The following is a 10,000-nucleotide window of genomic DNA, read 5'->3' on the forward strand; positions in this document are numbered from 1 at the left end:
GTACAAAATAATAGTTATTACAAAATTGGTTCTGCCTTCAGTTTATTGTTTACAGTCTCTCCTCTTATTTTCCTTTTATTTTTCCGTTACTATTTTAGTATTAAAATCAAATTAGTTGTAACTGCCATATTTTATGACATTTTTACCAGTATTACTAGTACGTCAACATATGCGACGGAAAGCAATCCTGAATGTGAGCTCTCATTGTACCTGTTTCCGAAATGTAGTAATCTACGATGCATCGGTTCTTGCTCAAAATATATAAACTCCAGACGATCAAATGCTTGTCGGTGTTTTATAACCGCCCAAGCCATAACGCGTGTTATCGACCCCTCTATGAGAGCGCCGAGATCGCTTGAGTCTGCATACAATACAATACAATACAATACAACAATCTTTATTTCATCTCGAATTTAAGATAGCAATACGTGCTAATATCTCCGAGACAAAAAAAAACTACACACACGATTCAGTCCAAGTTCAACATAAGTCGCAGGGCAATTTTCACGGCTTTGATTTTTACGTTGTCTCGCGCGCGTCGGCTGGAGTAAGTTCACTTTTAATATCGTGTTCCTCGCGAATTCTAGGAGTCTGGTTTATTAAATCATCTTCCAGTGTAATAAATTTCACGTCATCAACCAAACACCTTTCTCTTGCCCACATCAGCATCAGTTTACGGGGCCTGTTGATAATTTTTTTCCTGGGCAAAGCTTGTCATGCTTGAGTCATCCATTGCAGGGTTACAGCTGTTATACTCTTCGTAGGAACAATGAACTACTACTTAAGCCATTCAGTAAAAGAACATTGAAAACCCTAGGTGACAGGGTTTTTTCAGTTGCTTCCCCGTCTCTTTTTAATTAGATTCATTTCCTTGGTTCTTCGTCTAGATAACAAACACTGGTTGCATAGATGGTTTTCAACCTCTTGACACCGAGGGGACAATTGTGTGTTGTACAAATGTTGGTGGACGAACAAAAGAAGCTAATGAGAGATGTTTCGTTCTCGTCCACCCTCGAGGAAGGAAGAGAGAGGACCCTGGGAACGAGGTTGCCACCCACATGGCAGCGATGACGTAACACCACCTTACATCAAAAACACGCGTATCAGCTAGAGCTTTCCATAGTGAAGCAAAATACATGTAATGTTTATAACTTAAGGATACTCATTCTCCCTCACATTCAAAACAACTAGACTTTTACCGTGTGTTTTATTTTATTTTGTTATTGTTTTTTATGTGTATGGGACGTTTTTTTTTTTTTTTTTGATTAAGAAAAGTTTTATTGGAAGCATGTGATAAAAAAAATAAATTTATAATTTATAGGTGCTTTAATATAAAAATCTCCAGACAAATTCGGTGTTGGGTACACCGCCCGACACCTCCACGAACGCATTGCTGAGTACAAAAATCCAGCTGAATGTGATGGCAATTTCATTGAACTTCAATGGTGATAACAATATCCCAAAGGAGAGCGAATTCAAAGTTGTGAATTTTGTTAAATTTCTTTTTTTTTTTTTTAAATACCGGGGAATTTATATTCCAAAATTAAACAAAGATTCGATAACTAATGTAAACTTAATTGAGATCCTTTTTAAGATCTTTTTTAGAGTGGCCATCCAGATTGACGATCTAAACTTTAACACAGGTCCTATATTAAACAGCGTCATTCGTATGCCAAGAACCGAACTTTTTGATGCAAAGAATTAAAGCTTTAAAAAATAATAACCTTAGGTTTTCGGGCTTGTGAATGAGCATGCATTTTGTGGAGTACAGGAGCCACTCAACTGAAGAAAAATAAATAGATGCAATCCGCACTTTTTTATGTAGATTGCTTAAGGGCTCGTAAATACGCATGCGTTTCTTTAACAACTGGAGAGGAAGCTTCTTTTAGCCTCGATGTGGATGTTGTACTTTTGATCCCAAATGACACCCCATTACTGAGGCGTTCCAACGGTTTTTGGCGACAAGTGACATCACTCCAAAATTCAAAAAAAAATGTAGCGACAATCTTGTTCTAGAACACCGACAGCCGACAGAACCTGACGGGAAAAAAAACGACAATTTGCGACAGCGACAATCTATTTTTAATTTCGACAAAGCGACATCCACCTTTGCAAGAGAAAATGAGGGGACAGAGAAGGAGGCTCCCGGTCCAGCCCTTGGGATATGCCATGTCCACGAAAGTTATTTTTAGACGAGCGGAAGTCTTCCGAGACGTCCGCATGCAGGCCAACCTCGGTCCGATGTTTGAAAGAAAATATATATTCATAAGCCTTCCACGTGCGCCATCATTTTCTCTTTTCACTAAGAACCTGAGAGCGAAGCAAGACTGCATGCGGACGTCTCGGAAGACAGACTTCCCCTAGAACAAAGACTTCCGCTCGTCTAAAAATAACTTTCGTGGACATAACATATCCCGGCCTACGCCTTGAGCCTCCCTCTCTGTCCCCTCATTTTCTCTTGACCTTTGTTATTTCGACAGCGACATGACTGACCAGGCCAGGATGACTCTAAATCTTCTCTTCTGATGGTGTTGCTATATTTCTTGTGCTAAATCATTAAACAAACCATTAATGATTCAACTCTTGACACACTTGTCATGCAGTGAGCGTCTTATGTCTCTCGGGTTCGGGAGTTTAAGCAAATCACTACGGCTGGTGCTTCTGCGGGCCGTGACTGAAAAGGTCTGGGGAGAGTACGTCTCGGTGGTCTGCTAAATTTTAAGTTTAGAAAAGCAAAGTACAAAGAAACATGGGCTAACTGTGGCTAAGGAGTTTAAAATCTCCTTTACTTAGTTCTCACAGCCAAATGGCTTCGCTCAAAGGACGATGGCCGTTGCTCGCCTTACCAGGACGAACAGATTACTTCCGGAGCAAAAGCGAATGCTATGCACTTTGTACAATAACAACAAGTTGATGAATGAAATAAATAATTTCAGACACAAATATCTCAAAGAATGTCAAGTGAAGAACACAAATATATCAATACTCAATGAAGCAAAATAGCATCGTATACTATCCAGATATAAAACATCTCCTCTAAATCCTCAAAGCAAACTTAACCAAAGAAAAACAATCTCGTGCTGAACACGAAGATTTCGCTTGACTCACTTCGCCATTCCAACAACTTTGCCAAAACTTTAATATCATAAATTCATGATACGGATTTACAAGCTTATGAGAGGCAACCTTGGCACAATCTTTGACTTAAATTGACTTTGAAGGATACAGTATATATCCAATGGAATTCTTAAAATGCCGAAATGTTCGTTGAAAAGGGCCAGAGAAGCGGAATAAACAAGACGTAGTAGCCACTACGGCAAAACATCCCGACTCACAGCTGAATGCAACCGACGTACATGCGCAGTTTTTCATTTTGGGGGAAATTTACTTCCGGGAGCCGTATCAGCGCCAGCCGTAGCGATTTGCTCAAAGTCCCTATCAACTTTCGTGGTACAAAGGTCGACACGTAGTCATACGCTTGTCACGCTCGTGTCGCTTGTATGCCATGGTCGTTGGTGTCAGAGTTCGATTCTCTGTAACTCGCTGACTTTTGTCGGATCTGTACGGCTTTTCTGGCGCTTTTTATTAACGTGGAGTACGTGAAATAGGGAAACATGGAAAAAATATCGCACAGCAGGCGCGCTACGTACGATTGGTGCAAATTATTTGCTGGTTAGATCTCCCAAGATCCGGTGCTTCCACTTTGTTCAGCTGGCCCTTGCGTAAAACATTATCAAACTTAAGCATAGGGACCCCACACTAACAGTGTGTCTGTTTGTACGTTCGAAATATAAAGAAATGTATGGGAAATATTGAAGAGTCCTAATATAGTAAACTTACATCGAGAAATGACTATGTTAAAGCTCAAAATAAGGGACCGTTCATTTTTTATGAGAAAGGGGGGGCTGGTGGGATTTGAGGGGGGGGGGGGGGGGGGGCAGCCGAAAAAAAATGAAGGAAAAGGGGGGGGGGGGTTGGACGAAAAAATTAGATTAAAAATAGGATATGAGATTTTACAAATTCTTGCGAATCAATACTCTCAGAACTGGACAAGCCGAAGTGGGAGGCAGGAATGAATCAGGTCAACTAAACAGCAGTGATGAAAGCAGTGAGGGAGAGGAAACTGATGATGACTACAAGAGTGATGCCCCTGACTCTGAAGACGACCCAAATGATGTCGTTCTTGCTTTTATCGCCTCATATGAGGAATACGCAGACGAGCGGCCCGCTACAACACGCTCAGGACGAGCTTCAACAAGAAGAGCAGAAATTGACTTTTCATTCTTTTGAGTGATTTGTTAAAAGCAGCTTTCTAGCTTTCAGGTTTCTTTCAATAAATTATGTGAAATGTAACAAAACGAAATTTTAATGCTGCAGTAACTTTTAACACCATATGTATTTTTTATTACAGGGGGGGGGGGGGGGCGGGGGGGCATTGTTTAGCAGCATCCAATCAGTGTGGAGCAAACAGCGTAACGGATGCTCCTTGGCAAACGAAATCCCGGCCGCGGATGCTGGTCGCTTCGAAAGCTGCATTTCTCGAAAATTATTTGGCGGTTAGCGCTTGGATTTTGAATGGATCTTCGATCGAATGGCACGAGAAGAAGCGTCAACCTTTCAGTTTATCTGGTGTTCGATTTGAAAGACGGGCGATTCTAATTTCTGGGTGAAAATCGGCTTGACGCTGGAGCGGTCGAAAATGAGCTTTCCACCCTTGTCTCCTTCTAAGGACGTGTAGTAACAGTCAACGGAAAACCCACCAAATCGCTCAAATTCACCATTTTCAGCCGCAGAAATGACAATACACAACAACTGAGGTTATTTTGAGCTTTAACATATATAGTAATTTCTCGAAGTAAGTTTACTATATTAGGACTCTTCAATATTTCCCATACATTTCTTTATATTTCGAACATACAAACAGACACACTGTTTGTGTAGGCTCCCTATGACTTAAGTCGCACTAGCGAGGAGTCCTTTCATAAATCAGTCGGGCGGCCCACTTTTTCTGAGGCAGTCATGGTTTGTCACCCGAACAAATAAAATGACCGAGGGAGGCTTGGGAAGAGGAGTGAAAGAACGGATTGCACCCTTAATCGCGTTGCTGTAACCGACGCGTTCAGAAGCAACAAATCTGCTAATCTAATTAGTGAAAGTGATATGACAGATGATTCCGCCTTTTTTATTGCTAAGGTAAATAAACATTCAAATAACTACATTAACGGCGTGGAAATATTTATGTGCATGTCGAGTTCAATCAACTTTTCGGAAAAGAAACCGCAGAAAAACTATCGTATTTACTTTTAATTTCATTAGCGACACTCCAAAGAAGCCCGGTAAAAAGAGCGGTAGGAAAGCTAAGCAGAGAGAGACCTCACATTTTGTTTTGGCAAGTTTCGACGGTGTGAAGTTTGTCCACAACTATCAAGGGCAAATTCTTGTTTAGAACGGACGACTCGTCAATCACAAAACCTGAAGTGAGAAGACAGTGCTTGTTCTTCAGAAATAATGACTCAATACTTGTTTGAAGACATTAATTTCCTTTAACAACTTCCCTTTCTTCTCGAAGGAACCTACCTATAGATAATCGTTCGGCCGAATCTGATCTTCGGTGATGTTGCAACGAGAAACGATTACCACGATCGGATGGCGTTTAACGCAGATAGCTTCAAACGCTCGTACTTCTTTTCTTTCAATGAGATGTCGCTTAACAACCTCGTTTCCAGGCTCTGGCAGGAAAAGAGAGAGCCTGGGAACGAGGTTGGTCGCGTAAGGACCTTGCCTACTAATCAAAGGTATTTTTGTGCGGTTGCCGGAATATCCGGGAAAAGCAAATTTCAAGTATTATTGAAATCCAAAAAGAAAATTTGGGGGTAACCACGCATTTTTCGAAGATAATTAATCAACAATATTTGTAAAAAGCTTTAGAATACAAAGCAATGTATGGCGTTCTTTGCCAAATTGAAGCTTAATTGTCTCTGAAAAATGCATGGTTACCCCCATGGTTACCCCACTTGCTAAGTTCTGCTTTTTCCGCATAGTTTTGAACCACGCAAAAATATCCCTGTATTAATAAGCACCACCTATAGGAAATCCGAGTACCTCGAGATGCACAGATCGTATGCGCAATAACAATAGTATCACCGTCGTTAAATCTAGAATTTCCATTCCATGATTTAACGCCTCTTGGAAAAGATCGATTTGGCTTGCTCCGCCATTTTGAAAAAAAGTCGAGACTGCGCAGAACGACCGGAAGTCCTTGAATCGCAGACTGCTGAATTAGAACCAACCAGAGCTATTTTGCGAGAGCTCTCGATCCGCAGCGCTGGCCAAAAAGATCGCACCTCTGGGAACGAGAATGCTCCTCCACGAGCTGGAATTTACGTAGACCAATCACAACGGACTTCCAGATTCTGAAAGTGCACTTTAGACCCTGAGAAAACTGCAAGAAGATAGGCTTCGTGTATTGGGCTGACTTAAATTCTTATCGAAGAGAAACTGGAGCGTATAAATTTCATGGTTTGGCTTAGATGTTTGCGGCTCTTCACTCCTTCACAGAATGCACGAGTACGGTAGAATTCGTATGGTTGAAACATTTTGCTCCCGTGCGATTCAAACCTACTTGTGGCGTTCACTTGAGATTGATGTCATATTTACATTTTGTTCCGCGCTGTTTCGTTTGAATAACCACTTTCTTGTAGTTCTTCGGTTGAACCGATTTAAGGTTTGCTTTACTTTTCAAATCGAAGAAACACTGAGTAGGAACGATTGGCTTGCAACACAAAAACATTAAACTGAATTCTTCAAGGAGACGATCATCGCCAAAAACATCCTGAAATTTTCAAGCTTAAACGTAATGGATTTTTTCAAGCTTGCTTTTGCTACTATCCTGGTGGTGTTCATTGCGCTTGAAAGTAGTGGTTCTCGTGCAGTTCAAATACACTGGCAGTACTTTAATATTTGTATTCGTATTTATATATTTCCACGGCGACTTCAATTTTACTAGTAGATGAAACGACACCATACCGTTACTAATCAATCACATTTTGACTCGCGAGAGTGCAAATGCATAATTAATATTTCTGCGGAATATTTTGAAAAGGCTTCGTCCCTTTCAGAAGAAGTTGACGCATTGACGGTCCCAGGGGAGATCTACACAGCGCTGATTGGTTCATAAGTAACCCGCAAGTGATTTGCAGATGACAGTTTCTTAACAAGGAGAAAGGAATGTATGGCTCGTTTCAGCAGACGCTCGTGAGGGATAGGGTCTAAAAGTACTCACGAGTAACCACGAGTGACCACGAGTGACCACGGGTGACCACGGGTGACCACAAGTGACCACGAGTGAGATTGAATCAAAATATAAAATTTTGTTACTATGACGTCACATTCACATCATTTCATTTCATAGACGAAGAGGAGACGCAAAGTCAATTAAAATTATCGGATTTTTTTTTTTTCGGAAGATATTTTAAATCATCCGTTACGCTTTTATACAGTAAATAACTTCAGTTTTCGTGAGTAAGTCATCATTTAAGGACGTTCGCGCCAAAATCTTCCTACGGTGAGATTTTCTTCATTTCTTGCCTAGAGTTAGGTCATAAAGTACTTACTCCAAAAATGAAAAAAAAAGAAAAAGGGGTTCACCGACTTTGTTTCGGAGAAAATGGCAGTGGAAAATGCCTTAATTTCGAGAAATCGGTCATAATAGCGAGATGTAGCCTCATCTGCTCATCCATCGAAAATCATAAAAATAAACTGTTGGAGTGAAAGTTTCCGTGCATAGGTTTTTAGGAGAGAGATTTTTAGATAATTGTATGTCGCTAGGGATGTGGTAAACAGTAGAGTTCATCCTCGACGAGCGTTTTTGTAAGCTCTATCCGTTGCAACCACTGCCGGAATTCGATGGCACGAGGAAAGAAAATGTTAAAAAAAGAGAACTTCTTACGGTGAGAATTTTTTCATTTCATCACATTTTGTAGATAGTAAGTAAAGTAAGTGATTAATGATTAAAAAAATAGGGGTCACCGATGATCTGAACGAGTAAAATCGATGTGATTTTGCAAAGCTCTTGGAAAATTTCGTTTGTCACGCTTTTGCGTGACCTGTCGGTGAAGGACTGGAACCCAAGAGACGATCGATCGTTGAAGAGATGAAAGGTTTTTACCGAAAAAAAAACCTTTCTCGAGCATAGCAACGAAGTTTTAAGCAGGGGTCATTTTCATTTGGTTGGTGTTTTGTATAATATCTCTTCATTGCCGTCATGCTCATCCTCTGGAGTGTGTTTTTTGCGAAATTTAATCATTGATTGTTTCCACACAGGTCCGCACTATTCAAGCGGACAAGGACGAAAATACTGCTCAATTTTCACGAAAGTAAAGGAAAGGAACTTTAAAAACATGCATTCACTTTGAACTTAAGTTCGTAGGGTAATAAAACATTAAACAGAAACAGCCCCATTAAATTTACGCAACGGTTCGTCCTCGAGTTTTCCAAACTTTCAGCCACTAGTCTACTCGATCGGCTACCTTTTCCGGAGCTTTTCCCTTCTCCCGCTCGCTTCACTTGAAGTTTCATATTCGGAAATAAATGTGCCATTCTTTTGCTGGCCTGGAATTTTTTCCTCGGCGTTTTTGTCGCCATGTTATTCTAACTGATGCTTGAAAAATATGTACGAAAGTCAAGTAGACTCGGTTAGTGTACGACTGATAAAACCTCGCAAATATCAGTCGGGCAGTAGTCTACTTGACTTTCATACATATTTTAAATCAATTTTGCCTGATCACGAACTTCTCTGATCCAACGCTGTGAAAGACTTATCGTCCACGGTTTTTGCAAAGGTTTTAAAACCTCAACTTCACTAATGCTCGAAGTAATGCGTGACATATTACAGTCGCGTTACCTGCGCAGTAACGTTGCGCACAAACAATTAGCGCGAACGTCCTTAATGAAATAATAGGGAATTTAAGATGTACAACGGTGACGGTCGAAGAAAACGTCAACTCAAACTATAACTCACCTTTATCCTAAGTCTTTCGCGATTATTCCCTCTCTTTCACGTCATACAATGTGGGCGAAGTATCCCAAAAATAAATTGAGACGAACGTTTTCAGAGTTAAAATAGCGACTGACAGATTCTCTGTTGCATGCTCACGTTGTCGTCAAACCTTCAAATTTGGTGATTTCACGTCGTCGTTATGCAGAGGACTGCTAAGATACTTGCTAAAATCCGTGCTGCACGAGCAGCACAATTATTTATGCTCTTTTAACCAATGATATTATTGCTTTGTGGCGTTGTCGTAGTCGTAGCCGTCGTCGTTTCTTAAATTCCCTAATGTCAAAATGACTCCGTAATGACGTCATAATAACAGCACTGAGATATTTTGATTAAATCTAACTCGTGGTCAATCGTAAGTACTTTTAGACCCTATCCTCGTGGGGGAGGAACGCGTGATGAATCCGTAAGAGAGTCTGCGTGGGTCTAATCTAGCCATTAGAGTCATTAGAAACTAAAGTGGTTGATCTTCTATTAAAAACAAGGAATTTTTTACGGGAACGTACTCATTTAATAACATAGGTGTCAAATTACTCCTTATTTTTGGCGCGAAATTTCAGCGTTAATTTATGATTTCACATGTGAAATTACGATGTTGCCATGGCAACTTTTCCTAGAGGGGCAAAATGGCGTCTTATGAACGTAATTTGTCACCCATAATATTAATAGTTTATCAAATGATCTACTCGTTAATTAGGGAATATTTTAACTCGCGTTTTGTCCAAAATCAAATGATTTCCCAGCCTTTATATTCCCTAATTTCACCCGTCACCATTTGATTACGTATTACGGAAGCCTGTAGGGGACATACGAGATAATCATAAGTGGAGAAAAAGAAAACATGTAAATTCGAGATAACAAACTAGAAAATGCGAGATAGAAAATGCGACATAACAAACTAGAAAATGCGAGATAAAAAACTAGAAAATGAGGGATAGAAAATGC

General features: G+C 40.3%; 1 protein-coding gene across 3 annotated transcripts in view; it reads right to left on the reverse strand.

The window, feature by feature from the left end:
- LOC138042951 (tachykinin-like peptides receptor 99D) overlaps positions 1-10,000 on the reverse strand; it is a 46,813-nt gene that overhangs the window by 26,803 nt on the left and 10,010 nt on the right. The window lies entirely within an intron of this gene.

Source organism: Montipora capricornis, chromosome 3 (assembly GCF_036669925.1).
Source record: "Montipora capricornis isolate CH-2021 chromosome 3, ASM3666992v2, whole genome shotgun sequence".
NCBI classification, from domain to species: Eukaryota; Metazoa; Cnidaria; class Anthozoa; order Scleractinia; family Acroporidae; genus Montipora; species Montipora capricornis.